This window comes from Pollicipes pollicipes, unplaced genomic scaffold (genome assembly GCF_011947565.3).
Source record: "Pollicipes pollicipes isolate AB1234 unplaced genomic scaffold, Ppol_2.1 Scaffold_4740;HRSCAF=5597_pilon_pilon_pilon, whole genome shotgun sequence".
Classification (NCBI taxonomy): Eukaryota; Metazoa; Arthropoda; class Thecostraca; order Pollicipedomorpha; family Pollicipedidae; genus Pollicipes; species Pollicipes pollicipes.
This window is the reverse complement of record NW_023596545.1, coordinates 20,350,764-20,375,847: the sequence shown is the minus strand read 5'-3', so window position 1 is coordinate 20,375,847 and position 25,084 is coordinate 20,350,764. Positions and strand designations below refer to the sequence as shown.

The 25,084-nt window shown below is 50.9% G+C and overlaps 2 long non-coding RNA genes across 2 annotated transcripts; both read right to left on the bottom strand.

Annotated features, from left to right (window-relative positions):
* Positions 1-4,576: 4,576 nt before the first annotated feature.
* LOC119099354 (uncharacterized) lies at positions 4,577-5,880 on the bottom strand. The gene is made up of 3 exons (XR_005094352.1): positions 5,841-5,880; positions 5,127-5,297; positions 4,577-4,636 (listed from the first exon to the last, which is right to left on the bottom strand). It is a non-coding gene; the product is annotated as an uncharacterized LOC119099354 (long non-coding RNA).
* A 2,176-nt stretch (positions 5,881-8,056) lies between these two features.
* On the bottom strand, positions 8,057-10,029 carry LOC119099353 (uncharacterized). Its single transcript, XR_005094351.1, has 4 exons — positions 9,923-10,029; positions 9,526-9,655; positions 8,426-8,549; positions 8,057-8,154 (listed from the first exon to the last, which is right to left on the bottom strand). It is a non-coding gene; the product is annotated as an uncharacterized LOC119099353 (long non-coding RNA).
* Between the last annotated feature and the right edge of the window lie 15,055 nt (positions 10,030-25,084).

The window sequence follows — 25,084 nt, the reverse complement described above, 5'->3', positions numbered from 1 at the left end:
TCACCGCTGGCGCCAACGGCCACCTCGCCGCTGGCGCCAACGGCCACCTCACCGCTGGCGCCAACGGCCACCTCACCGCTGGCGCCAACGGCCACCTCACCGCCAACGACAGCTGCCACCTCACCGCTGGCGCCAACGGCCACCTCACCGCTGGCGCCAACGGCCACCTCACCGCTGGCGACAGCAGCCGCCTCACCGCTGGCGACAGCGGCCACCTCACCGCTGGCGACAGCGGCCGCCTCACCGCTGGCGACAGCGGCCGCCTCACCGCTGGCGACAGCGACCGCCTCGCCATTGGCGCCACCGACACACACGTCCAGCGCCGCGGGCCGGCCGGCCGCCGCGCTCCAGACCCGGCATCGCCGACTCTCACCAGTTCTGCAGGGCGCCACGGGCTTGCTTCAGCGCCGCGCCAATCTGAGACATGTTGACCATCAGCTTCTCCAGCTGCGGCATCAGCGTGGTGCGCTCGTGTTCCATCTGACTCTCCACGCGGCGGCGACACTCTGCGGACAGGCGCGCGCATCAAGCGCGTCTCACCAGCAGCCGGGGAGGGGTCCGCTGCCGCGTGCGAACGCCGACCACACGTCAGCGTCTCCAAGTAAGAGCATTGCCAACTTTTATTAGTGAGGAGAATGATCATATTACCGATCATTTGCGGTGTCAGGTTGCGACCGATCGTGTCGCATGATGCCTCGCGGCAGTCTTCGAGACAGCACAGCCCCTGGAAGCCCAGCGCCTGTTCTGCGTACCCAAATGTGCAGCGGTGGACGTACGACCCCTCAATATGGACGCCGGGTTCGTGAAGGCTACCACTGAACACACGTATCGTCGGTTAAGATAGCATCTGCTGTCGCTCTCGCCGCCTAGTACGAAGACAAAAGGATGCATACAAAATATCAAGTCTTGTCAAAAGCAGTTGGCGCAATTCATATACAAAAAGATGATCTCTCAACTTGCAAGTCATCGGCCGTGGAAGCCACCGCAAACTGAGGAGGTGAGCTTTTGACAGATTCATCATGTCATTTATCATCAACCTGTAATTTCTGCAACATCCATAGTAAATCATTTCCACCCACTCGCAAATGCCTGCAGACGAGCATTTCTCCATGACGGATGTGACACACAAATGCATGACTGTGCCAGTACACGCTTCTATCGAGCTGCCAGATGGTGCAGAGCTCTTTGCAACTGAACCAATTGTACTGACAATTTTCTGTTGTTGCAGCTATGCATCTTTACCTGGCCTTTTTTATCAGCCAATATTAACACCACAACTTATTGCAGAAGGGTAAACTTACTTGTGGATGTTCAAGAGCTTCCGAACTTCCTGTTATCTTCGCATTCACCCGTCGGATAATGATTTGGTTTAATCTGGTGCGCACCTTAAGTTCTTTACCGCTCACAGCCGGCCTGTTCACAACAATTACACAACAACGCCCTCCAGGACACGTACGGATATCCTACTTCGGACAGGAGACCGGTGGTCATGATGCGCCCAGAAAACACAATGCGCGCGTGACCTGCGCCCCATGGTCACGGCCATTGGGTGCCCCGGATACAGCATCCCTATCTCTGACGGGCAGCCGACATTGGCGTCAGCTGGCCGCCACCATACGGGTCTCGCCGTCAGTGGACGGGGACGTTCGGCGGCCGCCTCGGCATGCACGGCGGGCGAAGGGCGTTCTCAAGCGCGGGACTCACCCTCCAGCTCCTCGGCGTGGCCGCTGCTGTCGGCCAGCGCCGCTCGCAGCTGGGCCAGTGCCTCGGCCCCAGCCGCGTCCTGCTGCTGGCGCCAGAACGCGTCCAGCGCGGCCAGCAGCTCGGCCTCCGAGGAGCGCAGCCGGCGCGTCAGGCGGGCGGCGTCCGAGCACGGCGACCGGCACAGGGCCAGGTGCGGGGCCGGCACCGGCTGGCTGCAGACAGGTCACGGGTCAGAGGTACAGCGTCAGGTGCGTCAGGTCAGAGGTACAGGGTCAGGTGCGTCAGGTCAGAGGTACAGGGTCAGGTGCGTCAGGTCAGAGGTACAGGGTCAGGTGCGTCAGGTCAGAGGTACAGGGTCAGGTGCGTCAGGTCAGAGGTACAGGGTCAGGTGCGTCAGGTCAGAGGTACAGGGTCAGGTGCGTCAGGTCAGAGGTACAGGGTCAGGTGCGTCAGGTCAGAGGTACAGGGTCAGGTGCGTCAGGTCAGATGTACAGGGTCAGGTGCGGTGCCGGCACCGGCCGGCTAGGGACGGGCCGCAGGTCGACTACACGCGGTACAACCAAACACGCGGCACTGGTGGTCAGCACCGGTGGTCACTGTCACAGGTCACCCACCCGCCCAAAATCCAAACATCGCAACACTATAATGCAGCCCGGTGGTGCAGGCCCACAACACCGCTGGCCAGTGTTGGAAAACTTGACGTCTCCTGGCATAATGTATACCAGGAGATTCTGTACTCCAGGATTGCGACTGGGTAAAATGAAATATTTTGTACTCCATCATGATGTAACAAGAAGTCGTTGGAGAAACTCACAGTACTTCCCTGTTTCAGGACAAAATTAAACCAGAAGGTGCAACAGCTTGAGACTTGCTGCTTCCATCATGAGCCATGCACTGATATCTGCAAGAGCACACATCTTGCACCTACCAGACTAAGATACCCAATAGCAAGCAGCCTATGTGGCCACCTACGCATACGGTAAATCATCTATGGAAATGTGAAACATAAAGTGTGTGAATGCTGAATGGAATCGCCTTTCGACAATACCGGGAAATGAAAAAAGGAGTAGAGAATCGCACCGGTCTGTAGATTAGCACAGCTCTCGCTTCCTACGCCATAAGCAGACCAACTCAAACTTAAACATGACTTAACCTACCATTGACGACGAACCGCATGAATCGCCAAGGACCCAATGAACAGCCATAGAAAACCACACAACCAAGCACCTACCACAGGCGGCCGCCTACTCACGCACCACCACTGTGCAATGGCAATGCAAATAAGAGAATCACTCGCAATTCAGCGTCGGCAACGTCTAAACTATTCAGCGGTTTGCGCCCGCTTCCCGCTGGAGGTTGAACATAGCAAACTTCTCCAATTGGTTGTAATGATTCGCCTCCTCGTGACTGATTTGTCAAGAGCATAAATATTCTGCTCGCGCTCACGCCTTGAACACATTATTTGTGAACATTTGGAGGAAAGCTGTATGGAGATGGCATCCCGCTTGCGACGAAAGACTTATTACTACTCCTCCAGGACCACCATGTGGTTGGATTTTTTGCCACTTCCTGGTATCCGGAGTGCAAAAATGTAATGGCAGCTGAGGATTTAAATCATGCTAAATTTGTCACTTGAGGGTGTGAAATTAAAGCTGGTAATTCAGGCTCTACAAAAGCACACTTTGAAGCCGAAAAACGTTGCTATAAATAGCACAAGAAAACCGTTCGCAGACAGCCATCTCACTCCGGGAAAAAAAACAGGACACCAGAGTAACATGAGCCCATATCTCTGGCCCCGTAAATTAATGAGAAGGGTTTATTAGGACAAAAACATCCATGAATTGCAACATAAATTATCATATTTCGCCATGATGTGGGTTAGGCACATCGAAATCCACAAATACAATGCATCATCCGCCGGAGTCAGCGGACTGACTGACTCCGGTCCCTTTAGGCGGGCCTGGGCGTGTCTGTCGGGCATTATACTTGCGCTGGCTCGGTAAATCGGTTGAGAGTGCTGCCTGTCTCTATTATTCGGCTGGGACGTGCGAGCCTCGTGTGTTGGCCGGAAGGTGGGGGGCACGAATGTTTAGCCGTTTTTAAAACCAGTTAGCTGGTGGAGCGTGAATAGCGTGACCGTGGTGGAGCGTAAGTAGCGTGATCGTGGTGGAACATAGGTAGGTGGCCGTCTGTGGCATGTTCATTTGCATTTTTTGTGTACCATTTTTCTCTGGCTGTGCGTATCGTAGCCACCGTCCATGTTGGAGTGTGTGTAAGCCCGGTGCGTAGCCACCCTCCATTTTGGAGGGTGTATGAGTCCGGCGCGTGACCATCCGCCGTTTTGGAGGATGCATACGCACAGCCGTCATAAATTGCAAACTCATACATATGCGGCTGTGTTTCATAGTACAGAGTCTGAGACGGTGTTGTTTCAGCGTGTCATGTTTAATACCGATGTTTCCTTTCATTTACAGTGCTTTTACATGCATTGTTGTCCATGAAAAGTGGCACTTTTATCGAGTACCACCCATGGTACTGTTATCTCTCAAATATAACCTACATAAAATTGTAATGACCCACGGCACTTGGCTATTTTTGTACTCCACTATACAAAATTTGTACTGCCCTACAAGGATTTTTTTGGAATTCCAACACTGTCGTTGGCCCACGGCAGCTCGGCGCCAGCCCGCCCCTCTGGTACTCACCTATCCACGACGGTCCAGCGGAGGTCGCGCAGCAGGCGGCGGCTGACGGCCTCCGCCTCTCGGCTGACGTCGTCGGCCAGCTGACGCTGGGTGGCCAGCAGCGCGGCCAGCAGCGGCGCCAGCTGCCGCTGGGCGGCGGCGGCGGCGCGCTGCTGGGCCGACCGCGTCAGCGCCAGCGAGTCGCGCCCCAGCGCCACCAGCAGTTGGATGTGCGATTTGTTTTTGTCCTGGCGGCGCCGCATGCGGAGGAGCGTGAGGCGCCGCGAATTCAGCGTGGCACCGATGCGATGCACCAGTTGGCGGCAGGTTGGTAATTATCGTTGATAGCTGATTGATACGATTCCTTTTAGATATACCATAAACAATGAAATCGTCGGTTTTTTATCGGTAAATACGGTCGCGAGAACTCACACGTTCTGGTGGATATCCAGCTCACGAAAGAAACGCAGCAACATCTGGCGGGATGGGTACAACCACAGGAGCTAGGCAACAGCTGGCGGGAGGGGTACAATCATAGGAGCTAGGCAACAGCTGGCGGGAGGGGTACAATCAGAGCAACTGGGCAACAGCTGGAGGGAGGGGTACAATCATAGGAGCTAGGCAACAGCAATCATACAACCCGAGCGCAGCACGCCAATTTCCCATGACTGGCGGCATCCGGAGGTCAGTAAGGCGACGCACGTGTTACCGGACGCCCCGACGTCGCCGAGCACTCACAATCGTCTCCTGGTTGCGCAGTATGGTGGCGTACCGCTGCTCGAGCGCCGTTCTCGTCTCGGCCAGCGAGGCCACTTCGGCGTTCAGCTGGCGCACGGCCGTTTCCATGGCGGCCAGGCGGGCGCAGGCGGCCACCGCCTCCAGGTGGGCTTCCCAGTCGGTGGCGCTGACCTGCCGCAGGCGCCGGCGGCGTGGCGAGGTCACACAGGGGGACGGGTGGTGGTGGTGGAGGGTGTCGAGGGGGCGTCAGGCCCTCCACGTCAACAGTTCATCGTCGTCAGTTTGGAGAGGACGAGTGGGTCAGCGGTAGGGTTGGGTTACAGGTGCGATGTCTGCTGGATGTCAGGCACTGGTGGAAGTGGTAGGCTAGCACGCGCCACTGGGCGATAGTCTTGGCACTGTAGCCTTCTTATCTGACAAAACAAAAACATGACCTCAGGTGGGCTAACGGATCGAAACTAAAGCCATGGCACAGGAAAGCGTCTTTTTGGTCGTGAAGGCGGCAGGAAACTGAGAGGGAAAAGGGAACAGGTTTGAGATGACAGGAAATAGTCTCAGATGAGACATAGACACCAGGAGCAACAGTCAAATGAGTGGCTGTTTAGGGCGGCATTCAACCAAACGTGAGATACTTCGTGCAAACCAGCACGCCGTCAGAATAATCAGCAATAGTTCAAATGAACAGTCCCCGACTGACGTCATCCGGACACGTACGTCTTCCTCGTCGGCCAGCTGAGCTCGCAGCTCCCGCAGCAGGCGCCGCAGCTGGTGGACCTCTGACCCGGCCGTGACCTCGGTCACGCGCCAAGTGACGTGCAGCGCGTGCAGCTCGTCCACGGACCGCTGGATCTTCTGCATCACCTCGTCGCCTCCCGGCTGGGCCTCGTCGCTGAAATGGACAGCACACAGGTTACGACCGCTGTCGCTGTGTGTATGTATTATACACAGTCACATGAATCCCTTTTAGCATCAACGCCAAACACAAAACACTGTGTGTAACACTCAACGAGAAACACCGCAAGCAGAGCATCAATCCCACCCACCCCCCCCCCCCCCCCAATTCCGACAGCAGTGCACCTGCCCCCGACTGACCTGCCGAGGCCGGCCGTCTCCTGCTCGCCCTGCTGCAGGCGGCGGGTCAGCTCCAGCCCGGCGCGCTGCTGCAGGCCGGCCAGGCTGCGCAGGATGTCGGCCGGCGCGCGCCGCTTCACTGTGCGCTGGATGGCGCGCTCGGCGCGCGCTAGAGAGTCGGCTGTGGGCGCCTGTTCCAGCGAGCGGTCGATGTGACCGGCCAGCAGCTCGGTAGCCTCGCTGATCTGGCGCTGGCCGGATGACACAAGGCCGGTCATATCACCTAGACTAGTGGGGACAAGGGAGGGATGGCTGACGAAGCGATGCCAGGAGTGGGGAGGGGGGGGGGGGGCAGGGGGAGTGATCAGATCCGAGACTAGTGGTGACAGGGAAGGGGGGACAGCTGACGAGGAGATGCCAGGAGGGGGGGGAGGGGGGGGGGGAGTGATGAAATCACCGAGACCGGTCCGGACAGGAAACGGACGGCTGACGAAGAGATGAAAAGAGGGGTAGAAGGGGGGGGGGGGGCAGCCAAATTACGACTAGAGGGGACAGGGAAGGGACGGCTGACGAACAGATAAGAGGATTGGGGGGGGGGGGGAGCGTTTGACTATTCCGTGGAGATGTACGCTGGGCATGGCAGGTCAGACCAATTACTGCGGGCCGCTGCCAGCGGTATCTTAAAATTTTGCGTTTCTAAATTCGCCGCTGATAAAAACACGAAGGACGTTTGGTGCTGAATGGTGCGTAACGCTGCGCACATTCACCCAAGGAAGGCAGATCTATTTCAATGCATTCCGGTGAAAGCACGAGGAACGTAAATCACCACCAAAGACGATTGAAAAAGCATAAGCCTGGAGACAACACACGAAACGCGTGAGTCAAGTTTCGATACTGTGAAGCGCGCAGTACGAGCGCGTTATGGCAACGCGATCATCACGAAGACCACGGTCCACAGCCTTAAGCATGGACGGGGTTCTACTGCCACTAATACAAGTTCGCAGCCTGGCCAGTTTGTAAAAGCCTGTCTGTCTGCCCCAGACCTCGAGCCACACAGGTCTGCGTCGGTGCGTGCCGGCCCGGGCCACCACCGGGTCGGTGCCGCGGCCGGCGCCACCGCCGCTCACCATGCAGGCCGTCTCGCCGTCGTCCTCGCCGGGCAGCGACGGCCCGCCACCGGCCAGCTGGCCCAGCTGCTGGGCGAGCTGGCCGACGAGGCGCGTCTCCTCCTGACACCGCTCGGCGTGCAGCCGGTGACAGGTGGCGAGGCGCTGCTCCCTGCGGATCGCCTCCCGCCGCTCCAGCACCGCCGCCTCTGCGGAACGTCGCGGCCAACGACCGTGTGACACGGTACGGACATCATTGGGGTGCATGTGACACGGTACGGACATCATCGAGGGCGTGTGAGACGGTACGGAAATCATCGAGGCTGCGTGACACGGCACAGACATCATCGAGGGCGTCTGACATCATCGAGGGCCGTGACATGGCGCCTATGTACTACAGCGCTTTGACATGGCGCCTATGTACTACAGCGCTTTGAGCGTAGCTGTTCATCAGGCGTAGCAACGTCAGCACCGATATGTTCTCAGGACGACACAGCGCGGCCACCACAGCTGTCCTGCGTCACGGCACACACTGGTGCAATGCGGCACATCAAACATCACAATAAAGCCCTCGGAGTACAGCAGTGCGTAAGAATTCCCGATAAAGCAATGTCGAGTGGTCGTCCGTTGTACGAATCAGATCGCGCAGAAGGTAAACAATGCTCGTATTGAGGTAATTTGGTACGACAAAATGATTATTTTGTTCAGTTAAGGTACTTTTACGAATAATTTCCTCTTCTAGTTTCAAGGACTTCACAGTTCATGTGCTGAATGTTTGAGGTGGTCTTGCGCAGATCCTTTGTAAGTGCCTCCTTTCGTCCTTGCAGGGTCTTTTCTTCAGGTGCAGACATCTGCAGGGACAGAAATATATATATATATATATATATAGACACATACAGCTACTTGAATTCCAGGGTTCAGTCTGCAATCATGCCAATCACAACTTAGTGACCACAGCCAACTGCACAATAGCATAACATGAGATAAGCTGACAATGGCACATTTTGGCACATAAGCTGATTGCTGGCACATTTTGGCATCCAATCAAACAACATTCTGCACATTTGTTTGCAACATGCTGATTGTAATTTTGTTAGTTATCAGCTTTCTGCATGAACATACCATCTTTTTACCATTTCTTCCTTGACAGAGCTGCAAGTTTCCTTTGATGGCATGGATGCTGTGTGGCCCATACACATTTTCCATCAAGTGCTTCCACACATCTGGTAACTGGGCACAGCAAAGTCTGAAAAAAGATTGACCTTTAGTGGAGTGACACATGGCTTTCAGAATCTCACCTTCTCCTGTGGGCTGGAGCACAATTGTTCCATTTGTGGTGCCAAAACTCAGCAGGTTGCAATGAAAAAATGGTTGGATGGAATGGTTGTTATGGCTGGTTATGGTGTTAAGTCAAGGAAATATGGCTTATGGAGTATGGTATGTATGGTAATGGAAATACCTGTGCAAGCATTATACAATTATTTGCCACATATTCTTTCATCTTTCATCATTCTTCCACACATTCATCATCACATTTCAGCTTTTCAAATATGATAACAGTGTCTGCTATTGAGGCTATGTATCACTGTCATTCAAAATTGCATCAATGGCCACTTGAAAAATATAACAGAAAATTGCAACTACTAGAAATTTGATCAACACCCAAGTTGTTGCCTCAAGGCAGGGCAAGGTCATCTAACACCCTTTTTTAATTTTCTTATGCTATCCCAACCTTCCAAATTTTGACTGTTGTTTATTGACCAGGCCATGGAATGCAGCAGTCCCCCCAGTATTCAATCAACATGGTAAATAACAGTGGCAAGCTTGTCTGGAAATCCCCTGAAATGAATATTTGCCACTTTGTTACCTGATCAGGAAAGCATCAAGCACAGGGTAATAAATATTCCAGGTTGTCTTCATTTACTTTCTTTCACATTATTTATCAGTAAATCCTCTAAATTTGCTTGTACAATATACAACCTTTACAAAAACATATTTGAGAGTGTGGATGGAAAATAAATGGCCTATTCACATTGGCTACCACCACCTAAAGCAATCACAAAAATGACTCATCTACTGCGGATGATCCACACAAGAGAACTGTTGAAATGCTTGTAAGCCAAAGTATGTAGGCATCATTTTCTCTTCAGTCATGATCAGCAAGTCCTTCGATCAAACCTGTAATGATGACATGCATCATCATGATCTAGGCTGCATCTTACTCTGCTAGATTCTCTGGAGAGGGTATTGTACGACATCCATCAGCACCAGAAGCATCATACTGCATTTCATTCATAAGCCAGATGTGCAGGCTATGAGCCAGGTCTTGAGCTGAACTGGATGCCATGGTGCCTGAAAAGAAACAAAAAACTCATGAATGCATGACTCAAACAGCTTCCTCCACGTCAGAATCACAGCAAAAATTTGCACATTTAAGACTGATAATGTATCTAACAATACATAGAGGAGAAATTTGCTGTCTGCTGCGCCTGCATAGGACAGACATAACTGTCAATATATTCAAGCCATGAAGTGATGCATATACAAACGTACCCTCACATGATGAGCACAAAGCTCACGCATACAGCACAAAAAAATGCATCCTTATTTAATACAGACCTGTTTACAGATCTTCCAATTTCTTTGACACCCGGCTATCCCTAAGGCTCTTAACGTAAGGAACCAACGCCCGGTAAGGAACAACGACGTTCGACTATAGAGCCGCAGATCAAGTCAACCGCCAAGAACCGTAAAGGGAATCCGAGCAGAATCGTCGAGCGATTTTAGCGCCCCATCCGCTGAGCATTAGCGTGACGTCAATGGATCCTTTTCTCAGCGGACGCTGCGCGCGGCCTCGTCGTTGCGAACTGTTCCGAACGGAGTCAAGGGCAAATCCAGGATTTTATCGAGGGGTAGAGGTGGGAGGGGGGGGGGGAAGTAAGCAGTGTTGTAGTACCCCTAGAGATTGGGACTCCCTCCGATAAAAATACTCGGCCAGCTCGGCCTATTCCGACCAATAGTTTTAAGATTCTTACTCACCATTTTTTTACGCTGGCACTCGTGTGCAAATACGTGGAGCTCGTTCGCATTCGCCAGATCATGATGGATGCCGTAATCTTGTGGCCAAGGATTTCGGGAAAATCATGCCAATATGCCCCAAAGTTGGCCACCAGATACGATCAAAAGGCAGAGATAAAAATCGACATGACCCAGTCACGCTTGTTCTCCGAGCTGGCTCCTATGATCGCCCTGAAACCTTTACCAATCGACTCAGTGTAATAAACTGAGTGATTTGGTGACAATAGCCGGCCTTCACCCAGGATCAAACACCCAAAAACGCCAAGGGAAAATTTCAAATACAAAAGCAGATGATTTGGATATTAAAAGCTACCGCATCGATCACTGTGAAACACCCACAATAGCGCAGGTAGGGGGGCACAGGGAGCACATACCCACCTTAGGTTCCGAGGGGCCCAAAGAGCCCCTCGGAACCTAAGACTAAGGGCACAATTTGAGGTCCCGAAGGTTCTAAAGGCCAGCCGGAGGTCTCATTCAGGGGCCCCAGCCGACAGGGCCGGGGCCCTGTCCCTGTCAGCCAAAGTGCCCTGTGCGCTGATCAGGGACCCACTGAGTCGACAAGGGCCTTCATTTCGATCGGACACCACTAACAACACACAGTCGGCTCCACAACGGCATGGGCCGAGGGGCACATTTCCCCGAGCAGGGACAAAGCCGGGGCCAGTGATTTATGTTGCTTGGATTAGGCCAACAGCGCCCAACAGGGGTCCTGTGTTGTCAAAGGTCCCGCGTCGCCCAGAGGTAGTGTTCGAGGAAGCACAAAGAGCCTAGAGGGTCCACCGGGTTAGAGCATCAATGACCCGATTGGAGGGTCTAAGGGCATGAAGGGCTGGTCGGAGTCTTATTTAGGGACTCGACCTGGGAAGACGGACCCCCAAATAACGGTCAGAGCGCACTTTGCGCCAGTCGGGACCCCTTGAGCCGATATGAACCTATCTCTTGGTCAGGTACCGCCGTACCACATAGTCAGCTCCGTATCGGTATGGGCCTGAAAACCCAGTTTCCAGTCAGCTTTAAAGACAAGACCAACGATTTGCGCTGGTCCGGGGCATTGTATCTGTCAGGGGCCCACAGCCCGCTTAACAGGGCCCTGTGATCGCAAGGACCGCGAGCCGACCGAAGGAAATCGGCCAGAGACCACGAATACCGAACAGTGGGCTCCGTGTCCGTCTGAGCCCTAGATATCTATTTCCCAAGCATAAACGAGGCCGTGTCCGCAATTTTCAACGCTTGTGGTCCCTGACACAATGAGGGACTCCTGTGTCCGTTGGGAGCCAAAGTGGCGAACAATGGTCCTGTGGCGGCAAGTGATCCCGAGCCGGAGCGATGTTTGAGTGGCCGAAGGGTCCGAAGAGGGGCTCTCGAAACCAAAGATCAAGATCCCGATGGGATGGCTAAAGGGTACGAAGGGCTGACTGTAGGCCACATTAATGACCCCCGCCCAAGGGCCGTGATCTCAAAGGTCAATAAGATGACACTTTGCACCGATAGCTTGCTTTGAGACGGAGCGTTTCTCTCTGTCGGCCAGAGATCACGAACAACGAACAACTGACTCCATGTTGGTCTGAGTTCCGGGGGCCGACTTCCCAAGCTGGTACAAGCCCGGACCCACGATTTATATTGATCAGGCACCTGTGTCATTCAGGGGCCCATAGTGCCCAACACGACATTATGGTCATTCTGTGTCAACAAGGGCCCTCGAATCGGTTAGGGGAAGAATTGCTCAACAGGGACGGGGACGGGAGCCCGAAAGCAGAGGATCCGCTTGTCGCGGCCCTCCAACGATTAAAGGAAACAGAAGAACTTGTGATGAGTGCTCACATTGAGGTAACAGAAGAACTTGTGATGAGTGCTCACATTGATGAAACAGAAGAACTTGTGATGGGTGCTCACATTGAGGTAACAGAAGAACTTGTGATGAGTGCTCACATTGAGGTAACAGAACTTGTGATGAATGCTCACATTGATGAAACAGAAGAACTTGTGATGGGTGCTCACATTGAGGTAACAGAAGAACTTGTGATGAGTGCTCACATTGATGAAACAGAAGAACTTGTGATGGGTGCTCACATTGAGGTAACAGAAGAACTTGTGATGAGTGCTCACATTGAGGTAACAGAAGAACTTGTGATGAATGCTCACATTGAGGTAACAGAGGAGTCCTGCATCAGTCAGGGCCCCCAGTGCCGAACGGTGGGCCCTCCAACCCTACTCCAGCACGGGGCCCGTTAAGCCCAACTGGAGTCTATGTGCCAATCATATGACCACCTGCCGCGAGCAGAGATGTTGTTGCGTTCATGACGGTTCATGAGTTGGTAGGGGGTCAACCGTGCGGGTCAGCAGGCATTCCGCGTCAGGGAGCGGACCAATGTGATATGATGTATCCTTTTAAGAGCCTTGGGATCGGTCAGGGATCCCGCCCCGTGTCGCCAGAATGACAGCCAGAAGACACACCGCGGTGGGACAAAGTGGCCCTTCAGCGTTTGACCAGGAGCAATAATGCGTCCCGTAGTAATCTATTTAAGGGGACCCCTTGCCCTGAAATAAGGTGTCTCATTAGTGTTGAATGGAGTGGGTCGGAATGAGTTTATAAAATGCACAAGACCATCCCATCTTTGTCAGAGAACGTTCACCCTTTTGCAGGATCGACAAGGGATATAAAAAATACATCAAAAGATTTAAGCATGGCGCGTCTGGGAAATCAGAGGTACTGGACTCGATTCCCCGAGGTGCCCACCCTTTCTGCCAGGCTGAGAGGTAGGCAACGCCATAAAGCCTGAGCAGCTGAGTTGTTAAGTCCTAACGACACGCCCGTAATCTCGGGGAATAAGCATAGCGATTGCCTGGGTCGTAGTTTTCGTAAAACCGTACGGAGTTCGCCACTGCAAGTAACGCCAGGGGACGGGCGCTGAGCGCGCGACAATGACCATCGTATAATATTTCTGAATGTCTTGCAAACTTAATTCGTGTGGTTCAAAGATTAGTAACTGGGCTTTTTACAGGTTTTAGTTTGCTTTCTGGGCAGATTAAAATTTACGACGGGAAAAACGGACGTTTCACCTTTACTTTTCCAATTCCACCACCAGACTCAAGCAGCATTTCGCGGTACTGTAATGGCCAATGCGTTATTGTCATCCATCAAAAAAATATATATACGCCCGGAATATCTTTATATGTACGGTGTGGTGTCCAAATGCGTTTCTTTAAGATGCGTCACCATTTTCGTTCACCTGTTGGCCACAACCTTATATTAGCCACGCGCCAACGTTGGGCGGCCCATGGACACTGCAACGCCTAGCGTCGAGTTTTTGGAAGATACCAGCGCACGCACGCTAAAAACTACGTTGCGTAATTTGTACTAATAATCAATTATGACTGACTATTGAACATATCCGGACAAACGTAGCTTGGCCATGTTAATACACATTTTTGACCCATTTTGATCTTCAACCTGCATTTGCTGGAGCCTTGCTATGGCTGTAACACCCAGATAAAAATCCTAACAAAGGTTCCGAGTTCTTTTGGTGTTAAAAGATTCCACTGGACCGTTTCAAAATGACTGAACATCGCCGGCGATTTATCTCATGCAGCATTTAACGCATAATTTTGTCTGTATACTTATTATAAACTTCAGCCAGAATTTATCTCGCGGTAGCGTCTGGCCAATATTCGAATTATAGAAGGCATATATATATATATATATATATATATATATATATTATATATATACGTGTACATAAACATATACAAGACAAACATGCTCTCAATAACAAATGAGCCATATCCGGCGATTTTCTTTGGGGGGGGGGGCCTTTTACTATCAGAGGACCCTTGCTCACCCTGGGCCCGCTTGCCAAGGCTCTGGCTGTACCCTTAAACCCCTACCATTGGATGCCCATATCTGATTTCCTCTTGTAGTTGAAGAAACCTTTCCATTCATTGCGCCGTTTCAATACGTGATTCCCTGCTGAAGCTCCAAACGTGCTGCCATTTACAATCACGCTTACTTCTTTGTACGTTTATCCCAAGACAGTGTGTAACTTGATTAGGCTGGTCTCATTAAGTTAGACACCATTTATTATGTTAATTTCTCCTTCACACAGGTGCTCTATTCAAGGTAAGCACTGCATTTTGCATGGTATCGCCCGTTTAGACTTTTGTGCATGGTATTGCCCTTATATGTTCTGTGCATGGAATCGCCGCCCCAAATGCTCTGTTGGCCTGGATCCTCCAAGCAGCCGCCTAAGGCCCTGTAACAAGGTGATTATCGCCGTGGCACCGTATCGCCGGGACCGTCATGTCATTACTATGTGTATGCCTCCTCAGCAGCCCTTTGTTGATGTCTGGCTGTAAACGGTTCAGACGTCCGCGGCATCGAACAGCCTGGACCACGGCCGTGACGGATGTGGTGGATTTGACGTGCCCGGCCGATAGACCCGGGCGAAATGTACTGCTTTGGTCAGTGTCCGGCTGTGACAGATCCGTGACCTCCGAATCCTATTCATAGCATTTGCTTTCTGCAATCTGCGTATAGCTTGTTACCAAGGTAATGGTCCTAGAAGCAAACGGCGGCAAACGACGGAAAAGACGTCACTGCTTTGGTCAACGGCAACATTGAGTTTCACCATGGCCGTTGTGAGCAGCCGTGTCAACGCCTGATTACGACGATTACGACTGTTCCAAATAAGCCGAAACTTTAGTGTGTCTTGAGCAACATGGCTTGTGTGTTTGCTCACCAAAAGAGAAGACAATGCGCCTGCACTTGCGTGCAAAGCATGTGTAAATGTTATTATTGTCATGTGCACGGTTGCAAAATCAACTTCGAACATGTCGGCCGCTTGGGCACTACAACAAAGAAAAAAAGCGTATGACATCACGACATCCATCGCAAGTGCGAGGCATCTGCTGTAGAATGGTAAAGGTTTGAAGGCGATTGGAGCCATTGGTTCTTAGATTTAACTGTGTGCAAGAATTTTGAAACTTGTGCAATTTGATTATTTTTGATCTGATCTAGGGTCACCAAATTTTCAGCTGCGGTAGGGAACTAGGTATGACGCATCTAACGGGGAAGTTTTCACAGCGATCGGTGCAGTAGGCTCTGGGATCTGAGTTGCCTGCCTTTGCATGTAAAATTTCCCCTTCGCGCTTGATGAGGCATTTGACTCCGGGTCCGGTATTTCGGTCAGGTATTTGGGTCAGGTATTTGACTTTGGGTCATACTTCCACCCTTTTTCTCACCTCATTGCTCTGAATCGATTGATGAAGGTTCAAGGCGATTAGTCGAGCCATTTTGGAGTACGAACGCATCTGCTTCATAGATGTAGATAGGTTTTTAGTCCCTTCCCCATCAAAATCACGCAAGAACTTGATTCATAGCTTATTTACTGCTAGCCGGGTAGTCGATGTGATCAGCTGATGGCTTATGATGGCCGAGTTTTTGCCTTACTTTCGTGGCGGAGCAAACAATCTGCTAGCAATTAACATGCATTAAGAACGTGGTGCACAAGCCCAGTAAGTGTCAAATTCCATAACCAACGGAAATGACATGTACGAGGCCTAAGCGACGGCCAATGCACCAAGGGATTTCGTGATTCTGTGGTCTCGGACTGCTGAAAATAATGTGATTTGGTCACGGCCGTAAACACGAGCAGGCGAAACGCCCCGGTGCTCGTGAGCACACGTGGGGCTTTCGGCAACCGAATAACAATCTTCTGACCTTGTCGGAAGAGCCCACGACCAATGTGAAGGGCCCAGGAGCGATCAAGAGTGTCCCGGCCGACTATGATGCAGTTCCGGGGCGGTGGTGGTATAATGTTACAGCGCATAACACATAATTACGGCGCTTGACTCTGCACCCGTCGGTCTGGGGCTCAGGACCCAGCCCCGCCACCAGCACATCCAACATGATGCCCAATAAAAGCCACTTTAATCAAGATCTAGGTCCCGTCAACGGCGCAGGTTAGCGATTCAAATGGGAAGTACTCAAGAGTGGAGGCCCCCGAACGATGGAGTGTGCCCGACTGGGTCAACATGTAGGATCTTGACAAAAGCGTGGGGCTCTCGATAGCCAATAGGAAGTGCCCAAGACTGAGTGGCTGAGTGTTGTGGGCTACCAAACGATCCAGTGTGTCCGAGCCGATGGGGCCCAGCCAAGAGTGTAGGACCCGCTAAAGAAACTAAAAGTACCCAAGACCCAATGTAGAGGGATTCCGAACAATCGAGTGCTCTCGGGGTGGGGACAACAGATGGGGTCCCCGGCGAGAGCGTAGAGCCTTCCATTGAACTAAGAAGTGCACAAGACCCAATTTGGAGGGCCCCCGAACGATTGAGTGTGTCCGAGCAGGTTAAAAGATGGAGCCCAGGTTTAAGCGTATGGAGCCTTTCGGGTGAACGAGAAAAATTCGTGGAAGGCCGCTGATTGAGGAGAAAACCCTGGCATGCCAGCGGAAAGGGCACCGAAAACAGCAAGGCGTCCACCGTGCAAATGTAAAGCAGCCAAGACAACGTCGAGGCCGCGTTAGCGATCGGATTTTACCTCGCAAGTGAACATATATGGTCCCCGGGAACAGCGTGGGGCCTCTGGACAAAGCAATGAGCTTTAATTTGTTTTAATCACCACTACCTTATTCAATCGGTAAAGAACTTTTTCAGGTTGTGGCCCGTTGCTCTCCCTTGCGGCTGCTCTTTGTCGCCTGGAAATCCAAAGACGCTCAATTTTGTTGCGTTTTATGCTAGAAAAAACCTGCGTCTGTTTGACCGCCAACGGGCCCCTTTGAAGGTTATGGACCGCGTCGGTGCTGAGGAGAGGGGGGGGGGGGCGGGGGCATGGCCCCGGGCCCTCCTTTTGGATCCACTCCTGAACGGAGCGATTGTTCGCGTGCTGGTTTCAGTCAGCTCAGCTATTGCATGTAAGCTTTGGAGTGAACATCTCTTCTTCTTGTGCTTATGCCGATGTCGACAGATGTTAGTCACCTCGGTATGGATTCAGAAAATTTGACCTAGACTACAACTGCAGTCTAGGTCAAGCGATGCGATGGTTGTCAACACAGTAATTCAGGCTCACACAGCCAAACTCACCGCTATCGCCCTTGCCGTCGCCAGTTTCTATATCATCCAAAGCACGTTCCAGCGGCCCCCCAGCTGTTAGGTAGGAGACCAAACAGCCAGCTGGACGCCCCGGCTAAGCTCGGCCGCGGTGGTTGGCGTCATGTTTCCAAAGCAGGCTTCAGGTGCACATTCGAGAGACGTCTCCCACCGTGGCCTCAGCAGTTTCCACAGAGACCCAGGCGCGAAAATTATGTTCAAGTCAGGGAAGGCAGCTTCGAAACGCCCAAATGGCAGCTAAGATTACATAGTAGACCCCTCCTAGAAGCCTGAATACCAATTAATTTATACAGGTGGGACATCCTGCAGGTCTAAGTAGGACATCTGCAGGTCACAGTGGGCCCTCTGCGGCCAGAATGGCTCTTCACAGGCCAAAATCGGCCAACCGCCAGTCAATACTGGATCCTCTTCAGGTCATAATGGGCCCTCATGCAGGCCAGAATGTGGCCTCCATAATCAATAATGAGCCTTCTAAAGGCCAAAATGAGTCCTCTTCAGCCTTAAATTGCCCTGTTTTGGACAAAATGATTTGTAATAGGCAAAATGAGCCCTTAACAGGCCAAAACGAAGTTTTAACCGGCGTATACTCCAAAGGCTCCCCCAAGTTGGGAGGGGGGGGGGGGGGGGGGGGGGCGGAGGGCGGGCGCGATCCCCCAACTCTCAAGTTTGGCGAGGGTTTGTGCTGCCCCCGCTGCGCCTCCTCCGGCTCCCGCATCCTTGCAGAGCCCTGACCACGCGTTCCAAGGTGGACTCTGTGTCCTCAGTACGTTCCACACACAGTTGAGCTCATCCGCCCCGAGGTGGGCACCGAGGCCTCGACAGGCTCCACACAGTCTGGCCCAAGCGTCCCGCTGTGACCTCAGCAGACTCCACGCAGACCCGGGCCACGCGTCTGAGGGCAGCCGCTGTGACTTCAGCAGACTCCATACTATGGAGACACAGCACACACAGCTCACCTCATGTACTCCAAGGTCGCAAAGGTCAGCCATGGTATGGGTATATGTGGTAACACTCAGTTCGAATCACGAGACTCAGAAAGGTCGTTGCCACCGCCACCACGCCGCGGATCTTACACACGTGGGCCAGCTCCCTGTGTCAACAAGTAACCGGCGGCCTGCCGCTGTTATAAGGGTAAGCTGTGAGAACAGAAGTCGCTGCGTGTCCTGGCCCTCCTCAGTCCCTGACTCCCAACAGAGGGTCGCTGCGTCCCAGCCCTTCGACTTCCAACACGATGCGCTTCTCAAACAGCCCCACACGGCGCCGCGGAGCCCAGTGGACCAGACTGGAGTGACCAGTCCTTAAGCCAGGGACCCCAGGGGCGACGCTGGTGCCGGACCCGCGCAGCTACAAATGACGTGCAAGACAACCCACACCTCACTACGAGCTACCCGCACCTCCTCACTCCTGTCACAAGAGGACTGTGCGTAGACTCTTTTGCTACTTAAACATATTTTTTCCTTTGGCAAATCTGGTGCATTGCATAGTCAACGCCAAGTGGTCCAGAACGGACCTAAGTCCAAAGGCCATTGTAGCTCAAGTAGTGGAAAATTAGACTCAGCACGTGTTCCCGTTGTCTAAAAAGCTTGTGGCAGTCCGATGTGAATATACAAACGCGCTTACCTTTCAAAAATGATGATACCCGAAAACGCCCGTCACACCTCATGCTTAGATGCATTGTATATGCTCGTGAATGTCGGCGGTAGGTTTTCCTGACGCGTGTCTCGGTGAGGATGACAGTATAATGTGTATATGTCCGTTTCTTGTGAAGATCCTTCTGCACGCGTATTGTGCGCATTGTAAATACCTGTGCTCGTCGGGTTGTCTTGCCTGTTATGCTTTTACTGCAATGGGTATCGGGAAATATTGTTCGAGAAAATGTAGTCCTTATTTCTCCGTCAATAACTTAAGCCATGGCAAGCAACAACTTTTGCATTCTTTCACATTTCCTTGCTCGTTGCTTGATCTTATGCGTGAGCACGCCTCCAAAGACCCACTCCACGCAACTTCAAGTCGTGATTTGTCCGTGGTCTGTTACCGAACGGCTCCGACACTCGAGAAACTTCCTTCATCCGACCAATTAGAACACCTTTAGTTACGCGCGAGACTGTTTGCACGCACTTGACAGGAAGGTTGGCGCGAATGAAAATGGTGCGAGCAATCAGCTGATCCGCCAATGCAACCGGTCACTGCAACCCACGTAGGCTAAACTGCCATGAACGGCTCAGTTCTAGAGCCTTGCATTGAACCCAACCTTCCTAAAATACGGAAGAAATATAACAAAGATGCAGGCATAAATATGAATGCAATAACAATAACTTTTCAATATACCAGCGCCTTTTATCATTTCGACAAGTGTTAAGTAGCGGGTTGCAGCAGCACGCGGTGCGCTTAACATTCCCTTTACGCTACATTACGCTTACGACATATATAGTGCATGTGACAAATGCTCTTGAAACGGGAACAAGACAGAGTAGGCGTTAGGGCCAAATATAACAATATCGCGACAAATGCCAGAGTATCGTGATATCGTCAAGCATTTAGCGTAATGCGTCGGGAGAGCGGGAACCACCGGTGCATACCTGTAAACTTGAAGGAAACGTGCGCTTAGAGACTGTGGGAGGAGAGGGTAGCGGTACCATGAGCCAGCACGCACAAGTCTCGTGCGAAAGAGGCACCAGCATGGGAAAAAAACGCCTTGCGGGGCATGAATTGAGACTTTGCAGCCATAGACTCAAAATCAAAACCGCGCCTTAAAGTGTCATAAAATGCAACTTAAAGGGAATGTTTCCACCTTAATATGCGGTTTTTGAGCTGAAATAAGCCATTTTGAGGACCTTTTGATGCAGTTTACGGCCATGCCATATTTAAGACGAAAGCCCTCTGGCTCCTGATTTATACACCCGCAAACGCGACAAAAGGTTTATTTAGGGACCATTTCAAAGCCAACTCAGCAATGATGTCAGAGAAACATCATGCGATCACCGTGATATTACAGGCCGTTTTCTGCTGATGGTCAAAAACAGCATGGCCGCTGATACATTCGCAGAAGCGACGATGCGGTACATATGATACAATCCGCGGAAGGTGATGGGCTGTTTAGTTAGATTTCGCTGCTGAATGCGTGTCGCGAACGTAAGCCTGATCACTTTCGAGTTATGCGGCGCTCCTCGTCAACGGGGCATCTTTCCTTATATCTAGGCCATGGGCCGAATTATAAAAAAGAAAGCCACTGTCTGCAAAAAATACGACAACGAGAAAACAATGGCGCTATCCCGAATGTTTTTAGATGAAGACGCAACGGCAAAGCTTGTCTTTTTTTCTCCTGCTGGCGTTTTTTCTTCTTCTACTCATGTATTTCTTACGGACAGCCTCGGTTGGCACCGCGTGCACCGGAGCACAGAGCCTTGCACGGGTTTATGGATTGGGTAGGCATTTCAAGATTAGGGATACATCACAGAAATCTCATGAATATATTTTGCTGAATATTTAAGACATATTGCACAGCAACTTCAAAACTTGAACAAAAAAAATGAATCCTTTAAGTACAACCTCCTGATATACATTGACATCAACCCTCGTTGGGATTGTTTGGAAGGGAGCTCACGGTGAAATGTGGTGTTATGACCGGAAACCTGTGCGGGAATTGTGAGAAAACCTGCAATTTGATAGTCCCGCGAGCTGTCAAGTGTCAAAAGAGTGTCAATCAGGGGATTGAAATGGGTGTGATCACTGGTGGTGCGTGCCAGTGGCTTGTATTGATTTTGATTTGATGGGGAGTGTTGCGTGCCAGGTTTGTACGCCTGAGAGAGAGCATTGCTTTGGTATTCTTTAGGTCCGCTGACTTCCAACAAAATGCGGTATACAAATATCTGCCTCAATCTTTATGTCCCTGTTTGAACAGGACGAAGTGTTGGTGCTCGTAAACTGAAAGGAACACTAGCACGCATGTCGCAGGGTGTGCAAAGGCAATTTGCTACTTCCTTATGATCTTGCCAACATTTCAACCTATCGAGGCATCACAGCATGCACTTAATCCATTGCATGTCATTATATTAGCACTTCATTTTGGCAGTAGGTGCTGGTCTGCGCAGCTCATTAACACGTGCTCGGGTGGGGGTAAAGTTGACCTTCCCGAAGGTTTTCCAAAATGGTTTCAGAACGGCGCGGCGTAGCCGCGCCAAATTTTGCATAGCTGTAGACAATTGAATAGTGGATCGTTCGGCTTCAAAAATTTAGATGTATTTTGTAAGGTCGCTGACTTATGGCAGGTCAAAGTCAGGTCATGGTTTCGGCGAAGGCAATTTCTAGGGAATTCTTCAATCCGATTCAACAACGGAGTGTTGGACGTAGCCATACATCTCTGAGATACTTTCTTAGGCAACAAAACAGTTGACTGAGCAAGTCACATTGACCATAGGTCGAGTATGAAGGCCACGCCAAAGTCAAAACCAACCTGTTTTGTTATTCTAGGGCTTGCTGTATAGATGCTTTCTGGTGCCCCTTTCGAATTTATTGATGGCATGAATCGCATTATGCATCTTGTATGGACCTCTTAGAGGTCAGAATAGGTCACTGACATAAAATGTCACATGTCAACATTTTGTTTTAGAAACATACTGCCAAGCGTAATCTTTGTTGCTTAGTCAAATGCAACACTCAAAGCAATCCTGTATGATTTTGGTCATCTTAACCCTTCAAAAGGTCAAACAAGGTCACTGACCTTAAATGAGCATGCGGCCTTTTGTTTAGAAATGTTTGTCTAGGTTCTGGGACACTAAAGCCCAGCCTGGAACTTGACCTTGTGTTGACCTTTTTTGACCCGAAGATCATAACTTAGGAATCTGAAACGTTGACCTGAGTGAGTTCACGTACAGTTCAACACACACTGTAAATGTGGTGTTTCTAGCTTTCTTAGTTCCCGAGATCTCAGGGGGTCAAATTGAACCCCCACCCGAGCAAAGGGTATCTAGCCGGCCACCCGGGCGCGTGGTAATGCTCATGCTTGACATTAGCTCACAAGATACAGCTTTGCAAACTTGTCTTTCCCTTAAGAATTCTGAGTTTTGTATGCGGGCAAGCATTGCTCATGAGTCATCAATGTCATAGTCAATGCAACTTGTGAGGTGCTGGGTGCTGGGAACGGTGGAGAAGTATTACTGTTGTTTTCTTGGATAGCAGTTAAAAATATCTTAGCCTTGTGTGCACCAGCAGCTTCACCACTTCCTTGTATTTCGCTCATTTGACCTTAAATGCAGGCACTTTTCATGTCTCCAGAATTGTGCAGGGTCAGCAGGTTTGCAGCGTCACTTCACATTTTGATATATTTTCTTGTTATATATGTGTTTTTACTTGTGTGGGCAACATTTTCGAGTGAAGCAGCCTAATGACTGTACCATGTTGCATGGCTGTGAAAGCAAAAGACGTGTTTGCATCTTTGTCACCCATGTTTTGTGGATTAACAAAACAAGCTGAGCAAGTGTGTCATTTATTGGTTGTATGCTTCCTGAAAGTGATTTGCATATTGCACCATGTGTTTTTGGTCAGTCATATGTCAGATGCGGAGTTAATATAAGAATGCATGCTTGACCCATCTTTTCATGATGGAACATTTTGTGAAGGCAGCAGGGATTGTAGCACAAAAACCATATCGTTGTTCATTATGCCATGCCACAGTACGGCACTGGGCTAGTGCCACGATGGCACTGTCGACCCGTGCCATTACACAATGTATCACCGTGACTGTAAATTGACTGCTCTATGTCAAGCCTATGATATAGCAGTTTATGATTTATAAATGACTGGCAACAGCTGATTTAACAACGCCAGAGGATCATCCACAGTGAGAATGCTGTTGCATCACGACGGTTATATCAGGGTTCACTAGTGATTGCATACATAATCCTAAGCAAAAAGCAGACATTTTTGCTAAGTTAACCTTACCATTTTTACCATAGAAAGAACATTGTTTTGGCAATCAATTCACGGCAATGGTACATATTCACTGATTTTTGCGTGCAACTGGATTTCAAGTTACAGATTATAAAGAAAGTAACTAGTAACTAGCACTGCAGGCAAGGATGAGTTGACAGCACAGTATTCACATCTTCGACAGTCCTTGGCAGTTTCAGTACGAGATTCATGACAGTCTTCGCAACATACCGTGCTTTGATATTAATTATCTGCCCTAAAAGCTGACGATCGCTACGTTGCGTATGTCAACCAGCCCACCAAACCTCTTACAACCAGTACCCAAGGAAATAAACCACGAACAAGCCATTCGCTAATTCACCGCCCAACACAGCGTCGCGACGGGAATGGCTTGCTGGCGTCAGCTTTCGTGCGTTTCGAGGTATTCGTTAAGTTTGGCTGCCAGATGCTGTCAGGTATTGCTGTCGACACAAAACCATTCCACGACGCCATCAAACAATGATGAAGTGAGGCGCATTTGTACAAACCTTAAAGTTTTGCTACTTAGAGTGGTTTTTGAAGCTTGAAAGCTTACCAATAGTCACAAGTAAGCTTTTCCCGTCATATCTGACGCTTATCTCAATATCTTCAAATGTGGAACATTCCCTTGAAATGCATGGAGGCGAACGATGCATTGCGAAAAAAAATGACAAGCTACGCGTTGAGGCGATGAGGCGTGCCTTGTCAACAGACCTCGACCAGTGGCGGATCAGAGGGGGGAGGGGGAGGAGCATGGAGCCATGCCACCCCTATCTCATTAGGCTCTGTGAGAATTTGGTGCCTCGAAGAGGCGTCAAATTCCCATGGTAAATGGGCATGAAACCTTCATTTCGTAAGCACATAAGGTGTTTTTTCATGACGTACAAATGCTTCAGAGGCAAATATTGAATCTCGAGTCATCAAATTTCAAGGGCGATTGTCCGCACACAGACACATTGTCCGTGCCGTGTCCCTTGGCCAAATCCTGAATCGGCCTATTCGGCGAAGGGGCACCAAACTCGCCATTTCGGGGCGCCATAATTTCTATGTTCTGGAACTGAATCTGAATGTGCAAGCAAAAGACGCACACCTCTGAACGTGTGCATAACAACGCATAGCATATCACGCCCAGTTTGGCTTGCTAGCCTCAAACCGTTCGTGAATGGAAGTCGGGACATTATGGGTGACGCAGTGCCCCTGTGCGCACCTGCATCGGCCACGCAATCGCGTGATGAAAAGCTGCGTTGAAGCGAGAAACGAGGAACGTGCAAACCGTTAGTTATGTACAGCGGTGTTAGGTATGTACAACGCACAACGCATTAGGTATGTATAATGTACAGACGTCATCCGGCAATTCGGGAGGCGACGCAGCGCAGCTGGATGAAGTGATCGCTATTGACTGTGCGCAGTTAGTCGCTCGTTCGAGCACGTTTGCTAGCATGCCATCTTGCCTTCCCCGTCGCACCCGGCGTGACACGTACTGACGTTTTTAGCTGACGAAGTTGGGTGACTCGTTAAAATTGCCCTTGATATGGCCTGCGACCGGTAGCAGTGGCCGTGCTTAAGGTGGCAGCGGTCGTGGTAAAGGTCAGGTAACGTCAGAGGGCTGGACGGCTGTGCTGAGCATCGCGACACGTTAAACTTTCGCCACCA